The 13,814-nt window shown below is 43.2% G+C and overlaps 1 long non-coding RNA gene across 2 annotated transcripts in view; it reads left to right on the top strand.

Moving 5' to 3' along the window:
- Positions 1-13,814, top strand: part of LOC129050847 (uncharacterized) — a 388,007-nt gene that overhangs the window by 74,969 nt on the left and 299,224 nt on the right. The gene's annotated exons all lie outside the window — the stretch shown is intronic.

Raw genomic sequence — 13,814 nt, 5'->3', positions numbered from 1 at the left:
GTGCGATCTTGGCTCACTGTAATCTCTGTTGCCTGGGTTCAAGTGATTATTGTGCCTCAGCCTCTTGAACAGCTGGAATTACAGGCATGCACCATCACACCTGGCTGATCTTTGTGTTTTTAGTAAAGACGAGGTTTCACCATGTTGGCCAGGCTGGTCTCGAACTCCTGTTTTCCAGTGATCCACCTTTCCTGGCCTCCCAAAGTGCTAGGATTACAGGCTTGAGCCGTTGCACAATGCCGAGAATTTTTTTTTGTTTCTCTTTTTTGAGACAGGGTCTTGCTCCATCACCCAGCTGGAGTGCGGTGGTGCAGTCACAGCTCACTTCAGCCTCAAACTCCTGGACTCAGGTGATCCTCCTGCCTCAGCTTCCCCAGTAGCTGGGACTACAGGCATGCATCACCACATCCAGCTAATGAAAAAAAAAAAAATGTTTGTAGAGTCGAGGTCTTGCCATATTGCCCAGGCTGGCCTTGAGTTCCTGGCCTCAAGCCAGCCTCACGCTGTGGCCTCCCAAAGTGCTGGGATCATGGGTGTGAGCCAGCATAGCCCACCAAGAAAATGTTTCAGTTGACTGGAAGGACTCTGAGGCTGCTGCTTTAAACCTGAGCTTCCTCTTCTATAAAGTGGATTAATTATATTTCTAACTCATGAAAATTAAATGGAGATGAAATGAGCTAGTTAATTAAATGAGGATTATTGCACTACGAGGACAAACAGAATAATGGTCCCCCAAAGATGTTCCCATCTTAATCTCCAGAACCTATGAAAATGTTAGCTTACATAACAAAGGGAAATAGAGATTTCAGGTGGAATTAAGGTTGCTAATCAGCTGACCTTGAGATAGAAGATTATCCTGGGCCATCCAGGTGGGCTCAATGTAACAGATGGGAGATTATTCTGGAGTATCCGAGTGAGTCCAGTGTGAGAGATAGGAGATTATCCTGGACCATCCAGGTGGGCCCAATGTAATAAGGGTCTTTATAAGTGGAAGAAGGAAGGGAAAGAGAGAGCTTGCGAGATCTTACTGTGTGAGGTCTCGGCTCAGTGTTGCTGGCTTTAAAGATGGATGGAGGGTCACGAGAAGGAATGCAGGTAACTTCTAGAATTGAAAAGGAAAGGCATTGATTCTCCCTTAGAGTCTCCAGAGTGAATGCAGTCCTGCCCATACCTTGATTTTATCCTGGTAAGATTCATTTTTGATTTCTGACCTGTAGAACTGTAAGATAATAAGTGTGTGTTGTTTTTAGCTACCATAATTAGAAAACTAATATGCCTTGTCAGCCCTCAGGGGGTGTCCGTCATTATTGCAGTGACCAATGCAGTTCCTTTTATAACTAAAAGTGATTTTTATACTAATAGTCTCATTGAGTTTTGAATTACATTTCTGTTGGCCAGATGTATTTTCAATTGCTTGTTTTGAAGCAGTTTTGAAGGAGAATGCATGGATGATATTGTTTCTGAGATGAAATGGCTTCTGAGAATTTCTTCTTGTGGTTTACCCAATAAAATAATCGAGTTATAACCATTCCCCTGTCAAAGCTATAGATATTTCTTCATTGTTTTTTGGTATTTCGTATACAGCAGAGGAAAAGTCTGATACCTGCCTTAATTTTGATTTCATCATAGTCGCTTTTTTCCCTTTGCTTGGATTTTTATAGAACTCATTTTATAATTTTTGTTATTGAAACATTTGCCAAGATCAGTCTGATTGAAGAAATTTTCATAGATATTACTCGGAGTTCATACTAATCTCATCGGCATCATCAGTTTCTATCTCCCCATCCCCACCAGCCAAGTAAACTCTAACTATGACTTAGATAATGTCTTTTAGTCCAGTTGTTCTTGTTGCTTTTTCAGGAAACCCTAATTCCTGGGTTGGATTCCTGGTTGTTGTCTTGAAATTGTCCTCTAGTTCCAGTTCTGACATTTTAGATGGAAATTAAATAATTGACATGAACAGTCCCTGCTTTCAGGGACACAGTCATCATTTCTAGTTTGTGGAGACTACACCTGCAGGAAACCATGAGTCACCTCTAGACCTCCTGGCACTTAACGTCCTCTGATGTTGTTTTCTGGGTCTCCAAACATCCAGTCAATAGCGGGAGGTGAGTCTGGTCCAGGAGAGCCTCCTTGGATGTCTTAAACAGCAGTATGGACACAAGAGAAAGATGTTATTTTTGTTTGCTTTTTGGTATAGACTTTGCTTTTCTGAACGATGGGGGCCCATAGTGAGAGAAGTTTCTATCCACACTCAGAAGAGAAGCTTTGCACTGTTGCCTACAGCATGGGATACCTATCAAATGTGCTTTTCCTTTTCTATTCCTTTAGCCTTGTAGATAGGGGAAATTTATCAGAGTTATTATCACTTGGCTGACTTCATTTTGCAGGATTTAAAATTTTCATGTTTTCTCCATAAATATTTTGGTGGGAAGTTGGGAGAAGCTGGATCAAGATTTCCCAGGAGGATATTCTGAGGAACATTTACCACGTTTGTTACCTGAATCAGGCATTATTCCAAATGCAATACGTTTGGAATTGGAGATACTATTTCAATTTTAAAACTGAAGAACCCAAAATTCAGAGAAATAAAACAAGTTGCCTAGGCTCGCAGAGCAAATAACATGGCTCAGCTGGGGTTTGAACCCAAGTATTTTTGACTCCTAGATCTTTTCTTTGCCCCACAATGTGATTTTTTTTTTCATGGAATGAAGCCTTTGGCCTTTTCTCACCTTCATGAATAAACATATGAATATTGAGAATGAAGTACAAAATGGCATTTGCAGCCGCTTTGGGGGAATGTGAGCATTATTCATACTTGCTGATGCCTCCCATTAACTCATCAATCAATCTTTTGAACAGCTATCCCCTGTCATATCCATAGTGTAAAATTCAATTGAAATTCTACTTATAGATAGATACCTAGCAGATAAACATCCATATATGTTTCAAAAGATATATACAAAATATTCACAACAGCACTAATTGTAATAACCCTGAAGTGGAAACAGCCCAAATGCCATCAGCAATAGAATGGATAAACAGATCATGCTATATTCATATAATGGAATACAATGCAGGAATGAAAATGAACTACCACGATATGAAACAACATGGACAAATCTCACATAGTACTGAGTGATAAAACCAGACCAGTAAGTTTCCGTTCATATCAATTATTTATTTACTTATTTATTTTTTTAGATGGAGTTTCACTCTTGTTGCCCAGGCTGGTGTGCAATGGTGCTATCTTCGTTCACCACAACCTCTGCCTCTTGGGTTCAAGTAATTTTCCTGCCTCGGCCTCCCAAGTAGCTAGGATTACACGCATGCACCACCATGCCCAGCTAATTTTGTGTGTGTGTGTGTGTGTTTTTTTTTTTTTTTTTTTTTTTAGTAGAGATGGGGTTTCACCATATTGGCCAGGCTAGTCTTGAACTCCTGACCTCAGGTGATCTGTCTGTCTCAGCCTCCCAAATTGCTGGGATTACAGGTGTGAGCCACTGTGCCTGCCTGGCCCATTTATATCAATTTTTCTTTTCTTTTTTTTTTTTTTTTTTTTGACGCAGTCTTGCTCTATCACCCAGGCTGTAGGGCAGTGGCATGAACTCTACGCACTGCAACCTCCGCCTCCCCGGTTCAAGCGATTCTCTTGCCTCAGCCCCCCGGAATAGCTGGGATTACAGGTGCGTACCACCACACCCAGCTAGTTTTTGTATTTTTTAGTAGAGATAGGGTTTCACCATGTTGGCCAGGCTGGTCTTGAACTCCTGATTTCAGGGTATCCTCCAGCCTCAGCCTCCCAAAGTGCTGGGATTATAGGCATGAGCCACCATGCCCGGCCCTATATCCATTTTTTAAAAAGAGGCAAAACTAACCCATGGCGGTAGAAGTCACAACACCCATTACGTATGTAGAAAGGAAGGACAATAACAGCTAGTACAGAAATGGCTTTTTGGTGTTGTTAATGTTCTGTATCTTGAATTGGCTGTTTTTATACATAGGTGTTCCCTTGTGATTTGTGAACTTTTCTTTTTTGATATTAAGCCTCAATAAAAAGTATACAGAAAAGGAGATACAATCCAAGAGACTCATTTAAATTTTTATTTGACTTTCAGCAACATTTAACTTTATCGAATACCCTTTTTTTTTCTTAATATGGCTCTTTGCTTGGCTTCCTCAATGCCATCCCCATCTTCCTCTCTGATCACTATTTTTGTCTCTCGCTGGGTCCTCCTTCTCTACCTATATTTTAAAAACTCTTTATTTTGACTTACAAGAAAGTTGCAAAAGTTTTACAGGGGAATTCCTATCTGCCCTTCATCTATCTTCCTGGAATGTTAGCATTCTACATAGCCATAGTATAATTTTTAAAACCAGGAAATTAGTATTGACACTCATAACTGATCGGCAGATCTTATTCAGATTTCTCCAGTTGGTTCACTCATGTCTTTTGCCTGGTTCAGCCTTCATTCCAGGATTACACATTGCATTTAGTCATCATGTCATCTTATTATTCTCCAATCTGGGACAAGTCTTCTGTCTTTGTATTTCATGATATTGACAGACTTGAAGAGTACTCACTTGTTATTTTGTAGTGTGTCCTTTATTTTGGGTTTTGCTGATGTTTGCTTTTGTTTAGACTGAGGTTATGCACTTTTGGCAAGAAAATCACAGAAGTGATGCTGTGTCCTTCTCAGTGCATCAAATCAGGAGGCACATGATGTTACTGTGTCTCATTGTGAGATTAATTTTGATTACTTGGTTAAGGTAGCATCGACTTTAAAATGACTGTTCCTGCGATAGTTTACTGAGAATGATGATTTCCAATTTCATCCATGTCCCTACAAAGGACATGAACTCATCATTTTTTATGGCTGCATAGTATTCCATGGTGTATATGTGCCACATTTTCTTAATCCAGTCTATCATTGTTGGACATTTGGGTTGGTTCCAAGTCTTTGCTATTGTGAATAATGCTGCTGGACACAGGAAGGGGAACATCACACTTCGGGGACTGTTGTGGGGTGGGGGGAGCGGGGAGGGATAGCATTGGGAGATATACCTAATGCTAGATGACGAGTTGGTGGGTGCAGCGCACCAGCATGGCACATGTATACATATGTAACTTACCTGCACGTTGCGCACATGTACCATAGAGCCTAAAGTATAATAATAATAAGAAGAAGAAGAAGAAGAAAAAAAAAATTAAATGACTGTTCCTCCTTTGTAATTATTAATTACCTCAGGGGAAGATTCTTTGAGATTATGCAAATATCCTGTTTTGAATCATACTTTTACCCCCTAATTTCAGTGTCTGCTGTTGATTCTACCTGCCTTTTGAATATGAGAGTCCCTTAGGGCTTGGTCCCAGACCCTCTTGTGGTTCTCCTTCCTCCATAGGAAAGCTCATGCACTCCACAGCTTCAGGTAGGATCTAAATGCTGCTAACACCTGCAGCTGCATCTCCAGGCCAGTCTCCATGTTTGAGAACTCCACGTGGATGCACCCCAGGCACCCCTTTTCTCCCTCACTGCCAAGCTCATCTTGTGATCCCGGACACATGTTTCCTCCCACCTGATTCCTCTGCCTGGTTATTCCCACCCTGCTCCTTCTGGAGGCTTCTCCATTTCATCAGTTGTAATGACCTGCACCCAGTTACTCATGTTAGAAAGCTGGGAGTTACCTTTGACAAACTTCTCATCTTCATTCCCTACGTTCAGTTCACCACCAATATCTGTTGGCTCTATCTTTTTAATCTTCACATTTCTTTCCATGTCCACAGCCAATGCCTAGTCTGAGGCATAGTCGTGTCCGCCCTGGACTATTGCTTTACCTTGTAACTGGTCCCTTGGTTCTTAGTATTTTCCTTCTAAGATGCTTTTTATGAGGCATCAAATGCAGTTCTATTTATACCTTTTTTTTTTTGAGATGGAGTTTCGCTCTTGTTGCTCAGGCTGGAGTGCAGTGGCATGATCTCAGCTCACTACAACCTTCGCCTCCTGGGTTCAAGCGATTCTGCTGCCTCAGCCTCCCAAGTAGTTGGGATTACAGGCACCCGCCACTATGCCCGGCTAAATTTTGTATTTTTAGTAAAGATGGGGTTTCACCATGTTGGCCAGGCTGGTCTTGAACTCCTGACCTCAGGTGATCCGCCCACCTCGGCCTCCCAAAGCTCTGGAATTACAGGCGTGAGCCACCATGCCGGGCCTATTCCTCATTTTTATTATGTAGGAAATGTCATGGAAATTATGGTGACCCATACTTTGAGTTGTTATACAGCTATTGCAAACAGTAAGCTGGTTATATACTAGGGGTACTTGGGAAAATTGAATGACTGACTGAATGAATGAATGAATGAGAAGGAAGCAAAAGAACTTTGTTTCCTGGTATTCATGGCTCCAGGGGTACCTTGCCCAGGACTGGGACTAAGGGAGGCAAGTAAAGCACTTCGTTCAAATGCAAAATTTAAGGGGTCATGAAATACAATCAATAGTGAAGATAATATTTTAATGCAATATTTAAAAAATTTAATGCCAAAAAAATCCATGTTCAACAAAACATCAAGATTTAAATAAAGACAGGGTCTTAAGATCATCACTCACCTAACCCTAACCCTGGCCCTCTCATTGTTAATGGAAGAATTCAGCTCATCAAATTGGGATCACTTAGAACAGGACTTCACTAGGAGAGGGAGTGACTTTGCCCTTAAGGGGATGGTTGGCAATGTCTGGAGATATTTTGGGGTGTCATAACTGAGGGGGAGGGATATGCTATTGACATTTACTGGGTTGAGTCCAAGGATGCTACTAACACTCCACAATACACCACACAGCCTTCCACAGCAAAGAATGATCTGGCCAAGGTTGAGAAGCCCTGCCTTATACATACTTATAAAATATTGCATCCTTGTCTTTAAAAGCTTTGTGTAACTGGAAAGAATATATCAAGAAAAGTTTGACAGAGCAGTAAACAATCTATGAGCAATAGGGATATTCTTTTTAATTTTTTTTCTGTTGAAATAGAGTCTGGGGAGTCTATAAAGAACTATCGTGTTATTTCTACTTCTCAGGTGTTGAACTTCCCACTTCACACAAGTGTGCTGGGCTGAAGGAAGACAAGGGACTCATTAGTCCAGGAGATCTGTCCCTGCATCTTACTGAAGAGTGACCACCCAGTACCCACTCCCAGCATGACTGAGGTTGAGAAATAGGCTTCCTTGGGAAGACCCATTCAAAGGCCACTGGTTGACTTGTTTCTTAGAAAACAGGCCTCCCACTCAAGTGAATATGGGGTGACTGGTTTTTGGAGAAATGCTTCTCTAGAAGCAGAGCCTGTCTTTTGGTGTCCTTGTTTTGGCTTATTTATTTTACTCCCTGTCCATCTTCTTAGTTCATAACACCATCTCTTCCTCTTCTTGCTATTTTAGTCTTAGGAGAGGGAACAGTTTTCCCCTGTTGCTGATCCCAAGGGGCACCCCATTCTGTGTTTGTTCCCTGATCCCTGCCCATGCCTTGTATGTCATCTTGTTATTGAGGCCTCTTGTTTGTCATTTGAGCATCTGGGTTGAATTTTCTTGCTGCAAACATCCTGATAGACAAACCCCTCTTTCAAGCTATGGCAACTCCTCTAATTTTATTTCCTGATCAGCCCATGTTTTTCTGTTATCTTACTTGCACTTGCAACTAGGCTGAGTTCTCCATGCCATTAGTGGGTGACCACGGGCAGGGCTCTGCGATTCCATATGCCTTTGCTTTATAATCTGGTAAACCAAGGTCATAATTATATGGCCTCTCTACCTCACAGGGAAAAGTCCAGCTATCTAAAGAAATCACGTGTGCCAGAGAGCTTTGTAAACTGTAAGGCACTACACAAAGCAAAGCTCCTATTACTCTTCCCATTTCTGCACATTTACACCAGGTTATCACATCCGCTTTTGGAATCCCTCCCCCGTGAATCTTTAGTGATGTAGGAAGGAGGCCGTTCTTCTTACATTTGGAAGACAGATTCCAAGGCAATGTCACCTTGAGGTAGGTTGGAAAAGAGGCTAAATCCTGGAAATAGTACACATGTGTCCTTGGCACAGTTCTTCCAAGGGCCAGAGTGTTGAAATCTCTTGGTTATTCATTAATATAACAGGCATATTTATTGATGAGCTCGAATGACCTGGCCCACGGATATGTATCCTGGTGCGTTAATCCACTCGGGCTGCCATGACAAAATACCATAGACTGGGTGGCTTAAACAACAAAAATTTATTTCTCACAGTTCTAGAAGTCCAAGATCAAGGTCCAGCATGGCTGGTTTTCAGAGAAGTCCCTCTTCTTGGCTGGCAGACAGTTGCTTTCTTGGTATGTCTTTGCACGGTAGAAAGAGAAAGAGTTCTGGTCATTTCTTCTTTCTTTCTTTTTTTTTTTTTTGATGGAGTCTCGTTCTGTCGCTCAGGCTGGAGTGCAGTGGCGCGATCTTGGCTCACTGCAAGCTCTGCCTCCCGGGTTCATGCCATTCTTCTGCCTCAGCCTCCCGAGTAGCTGGGACTACAGATGCCCACCACCACGCCTGACTTTTTTTTTTTTGTATTTTCAGTAGAGACACAGTTTCACCTTGTTAGCCAGAATGGTCTGGATCTCCTGACCTCATGATCCGCCCACCTTGGCCTCTCAAAGTGCTGGGGTTACAGGAGTGAGCCACCACGCCCAGCCGGTCATTTCTTCTTCTAAGGGTGCAAATCCCATCATGTGGGCACCAGCACCGTAACCTCATCCAAAAGAAGTAGTTCCAAAAGGCCCCATCTCCAAATACCATCATACTGGTGATTAGGGCTTCAACATACAAACTTTGGGGGACACAGTTTAGCCAGGGCACCTGTGGGCTGGGTATCTCATCACCTGGGGAACTTGCTAAAGTGCCAATTCTCACACCCACCCAGAGATTCTGACTCGGTATGTTTAGGGTAGGGTGAGATATTTTTGTATCTCAATATACATGCTGTGTGTATCCAGTGTAGCTGGTTTCTGGAGCATCATGTAAGAAACTGTAGAAGTAACTTAAGGGCATGAGACTCGAGTTAGGCTTGCGTTTCAATTTTGGCTGTCATCCTAGGTACTTGGGTAACCTAGCCCAGGGTACCCTGCATTGTTTCCGAGGGACTTAGTTTGTTCATCTGAAAAATGGAGACAGTACTAGCACCTTACCTCCTCTGGGGTTGCTATGAGGGTTAATTTTAAGCAACTGTTTAATTATTCATTAAGTATTAGCTCATTAATTATTAATTATTCATTAATGCATACAAAGTGCCTCACAAATCTTAAGTGCTTTTGATTTGCAGCCATTGTCACCAACATCCAGAGCGTAATCTATGACCTCTATCTTGGTCCTCTTTTTGCACCCGAAAGGACCTGTGCTTGGGTCAAGGACCGGTCCCTCCTAATGCCAAGTGAGGGAATGCTTTGCTGTACCCAGGAGCGCCTACATTTGGTGGTGACGACTGTTAACACACTGCTATTTCTCTCCCTTAGCCACAGATCAGACAAAATGGGACTGGGCCACGTTTTGCCTTCCATGCTGTCCATAAAGGCACGGTTGACTTTTGTTTTCCAAATTTCAAATTTCTTCTTGGTAAGTTAACTTCCTGCCCTCCTGAGACAATGGGCGGGAAGTGTAGCTAATCTCTCCTGGAGCCACAAGATGGCGCTGTTTCCTTTGTCATGGCCCGGCGTGCACCCGCATCCCTGCGGTTTCAGGGCCCGGGCGCCCTGCTCTCACGGCCAGGTCTCCCCGACAGGCAGAGGGTTCTGTCAGATCACAGAGTCCCCAACTTTGGGATGAGGGTAGGACAGTACAGTTTCTCAGTGGTAACCTAATGCCCCTGTAGAGCATAATCAGGGTTGACCGAAGGAAAGGCTTTCCTTACTTCTAAACAGCCAAGCTGTCCTTTGCCCACAGTTCGGTCTGTTTTTGGACAACTGTGCCTTGGGGCGCACAGAAGTCAAACAACTGAGACTTGGGCTTTGGTTGACTTTCATTTCACTCTTTCTTATCTAAATGCACCCATTAGTGGCTTTTTGATAGATGAACTCACAACAATTACCCTCCACAACATGAATGCAAAACCCCTTCCCCACGATATTTGAAGAGCAAAGAGAATGGCCTGAGAGCAGAAACAGGCTGTAGGCAGCATCTTCTGATTCCTTACAGAGACGGGATACCAGGATTCAACCCTAGCCACCTCCGAGGTAATTCCCCACAACTTACCTGATACTGACAGCTGCAGGGTGCACGCCTTTAGAACCGCTCACTTCTCAGTGCTGTTTACGTCCACCTTTGCTCGTGCTATATGGACAGGGACTATTTGTTCAGAAACCCCAAGTTAGGTCTTCATCTCTTCTCTATTGCACTGACTGCCATGCATTTTTGTGCAGGTGTCTTCTGTAATTAACTGCAGAGGATAGCACAATAGTTAGCATAACGTTAGGCATCAGGCCGGGGATGGTGGCTCACGCCAGTAATGCCAGCACTTTGGGAGGTTGAGATAGGAGGATCACTTGAGTCCAGGAGTTCAAGACCAGCCTGGGCAACATGGTGAAACCCCATCTCTAGAAAAAATAGGAAAATTAGCCAGGCGTTGTGGACTGTGGCTGTAGTCCCAGTTACTTGGGAGGCTGAGGTAGGAGGATCGCTTCAGCCCAGGAGGTCGAGGCTCCATTGAGCTGTGATTGTGCCACTGTACTCCAGCCTGTGTGATAGAGACTGCATCTCAAAACAAAAACAAAAAACCAAATACCCCTATTTGGCATCAGCTGGTGTGGGTTTGAGGCCTGGCCTCCTCATTTCTTTCCTCTGTGTTCTGGTTAAGCGACTTAATCACTCTGACCCCAAGTTGCCCTGTCTATAAAATGATAATAATAACTATGTGCATGTTAGATTTTTGTGATATATAAATGAGATAATATAGGTGAGGCACTAGAAATGATGTCTGGCACACTTAGTAGAAAATTTTATTATGTGACTTAGCTTTGTCAAATGGTCCCTAGAAGAGGGCAACTCAAGGAAGGGATGGAGGAAGAAGAGACAAGAGGTCTAAGTGGCACCCTTGGAATGGATCTCAAGATCCATCAAGATATAGACACTATTTAGAGTAAAGCAATAATACTGAGCTTCATGAGGGCATCTGGACTGGAACCATGAGGCTGGGGCAGCCAGCCACTCAATCTCATTTTAGATATTGCTGGTGAGCATACAAGTTGACCCTTTAATGAAAATGCTGTCTTTAAGGCATGTGCATGTATGACTGTGTGTGTGCAAGTATTCATATATGTGTTTTTCTTTCTCCTTCTCACCCCACATTCTCTGTCCTTGGCATTCATAATTACTCATCATCCTCCATTGTACTTCCCCGCCTTTCCCCCATGCTGCTCTCTCTGCCAAATCATCTCCTCTCCCAGGATTATCTCTCTCTTTCTCCCAATTTGCAAGGCCCAGCTCCAACGTGGCCGTGTCCTGAGGTCTTTCCCAAGCTCACACGGTTCCTTGCTCTCTTCTCTGTGCTCCTTTAGCCAGCCCTACACCTCCATCCTTCCAGGAGCAAATGCCTCCTTGAATTTTTTCCCCTAGGTGCTGTTACCCTTCTCCTGCCTCAACTGCAATGAGAGGATTTTAGAATTAAATTACATGGTAGTAGAAATAATACCACTAAGTATAATGCATTTTTAATGCAAAACCAAAACACCCAAACATGACATACCTTCCACCTCTTTCTTCATCTAATCCACATTCCCACACCCTTTTTTGGAATGGGAAGGGGGCATTTACCATTATCTATTTCCAATCCTTCCTTGCAGCCTTTTTGGTATTGCATTTTTGTGTGTGCCTGTGTCTGTTTATCCTTGGATCTTTCGTACTCTTTACATACCCTGACGACAACATGATTGCATGATGTTGAGTGTTCTATGTCCATATCTGTCTTACCCAATAGGCTACAAGCTATTAAAGGTCACCAACTGCATTTTATTAATCTTTTTATCTCCAGGAACCAACACTGAGACAGGCACAAAAAGAGTGTGTTTCCATAGGTAGCTGCGTAGAAAACAAGTGTGGTTGAATGTGTGCACATGGGTGTGAGGTGGGAAGAAACAGAAAATCACAGAGGAAGGTTTAATTGGAGTGTCATTTCCCCTTGTTTGCTGAAATTCCCAGAAGACATCTTGGATCTCTGCAGAAGCTGCAAGAAAGGGCAAGGTTGGAGTGAGCAGCTGAGCAGAACATTGAGTTAAGTGCAGGCACTGATCCTTGAAAGGCCTGGCTCATCCAGGGAGAGAGGGCGACTCAGAGGGTGCAGGATGTGCATCTGCAAAACCTACCGGCTGGAGCTGTGCGTTAAGATTTGCTTGGTCATTAAGATTCAAGGGGAGAAGCAGGGTCTCCCTGCCTTTCAGGTGCCTGTTGAGAATAGGCTGTGTCAGTACAGATCTGAACACTATGAAGGACTTAGGAGCTACATCTCAAAACCTAGTGGGGAAAATAGTGCAAAACGGCTTTTGTTATTAGAGGTGTATTTTATTGCCTGAGTTTGGAAGGCTGTTTGCAGATGGGAAGTGTGTTCTCCAGGATCTTCCCCACAGGTGGAGCAGGTCTTCTGTATTTCCAGCCTGTCTCCTTCCCTATTAATCATTCTGATTCGCTCATCCTGTGCAGATGTCATGGGCCTCTCTCTTTGAAGACTTTATCGGTGTTTATCTTGTAGCTTTTAATAAATCATTTGCTGATGGTGTGTGATCCAGGGTGTTTTACATGAGTAAACGCCACCCTGGCCTCACCTTGCTGCATTCCTGTGACATGTCAGCGTGACTTCTGTTCTGGCTCCCTCCCTGAAACTGGAGCTAGAAAAAGGGAGTTAAATTGGCTGTCTCAAAAAGCTTGTTTTGGGACAAGGGTGAACTTCACTTAATCTAATTATCTATAGTCATTATTTTATCAGAGGATGCACATTAAAACAGAAACATTTGCTGCAACAGACTAGCACAGACCACGGAAAAGAAATTTGCTCTTCAGTGAGGGATGCACTTCAATCTGTCTCCCGTCCTCTTGACTCTTTCTGGTTTATGGTATGTTCTAAACCAGGGAGTGGCAAACTATTCTTGGGCCACCAGCCCGCCTCCTGCTCTGTAAATAAAGCTTTATTGGAACAGAACCACAGCTACTTTCTCACATATTATCGGTGGTTGCTTTTCCAGGTATAATAGCAGCGTTGAGTAGTTGTGACCCTCTGGCCTGCAAAGCCTAAAATAATTATCATCTGCCTTTTTACAGAAAACCTGTGTGGGCCCCTGTTCTAGACATTTCACAGTTATCATCAGTGGGTGGTGGTGCCTTGCCTCTGTCCCAGGGGTCCTCCAATCTGTGCCAGAATTCTGAAGAAAAAAGTGTCAAGGACAATAGTACCTATATCCATGTGAATGTCTGCATGCACACATATGTGTATGCGTGTTTATGATGTATAGGTGTGTGCCTGGGTGCAGGGGGGAAATGTTGAAGGGTGTACACCAAGCATGTGAACAGCAGCCATCTGGGTGGCAGGATTCTGTGTTATCTTTCTCACGAGTGTATATTTTTGAGGTTTTCTGCAATTACTGTATATTTTGTATACGGCAGCAGCAACAACAATGACACAATCCTTCCTTCTTGTGTTACCTGATTTTCCTTGTGTGGTTGGTGACAGTGAAGTTATGTTCCCATAATGAAATGGAGCAGGGAAAATGTCCTTTGTAGTTGAGAACTTAAGAAGCATTTGGTGGCATCTGAGCACATGATCCCTG

This window comes from Pongo abelii, chromosome 18 (genome assembly GCF_028885655.2).
Source record: "Pongo abelii isolate AG06213 chromosome 18, NHGRI_mPonAbe1-v2.0_pri, whole genome shotgun sequence".
Taxonomy (NCBI): domain Eukaryota; kingdom Metazoa; phylum Chordata; class Mammalia; order Primates; family Hominidae; genus Pongo; species Pongo abelii.
Note: the sequence above shows the minus strand (reverse complement) of the source record. Positions and strands in the feature narration are given on the sequence as shown.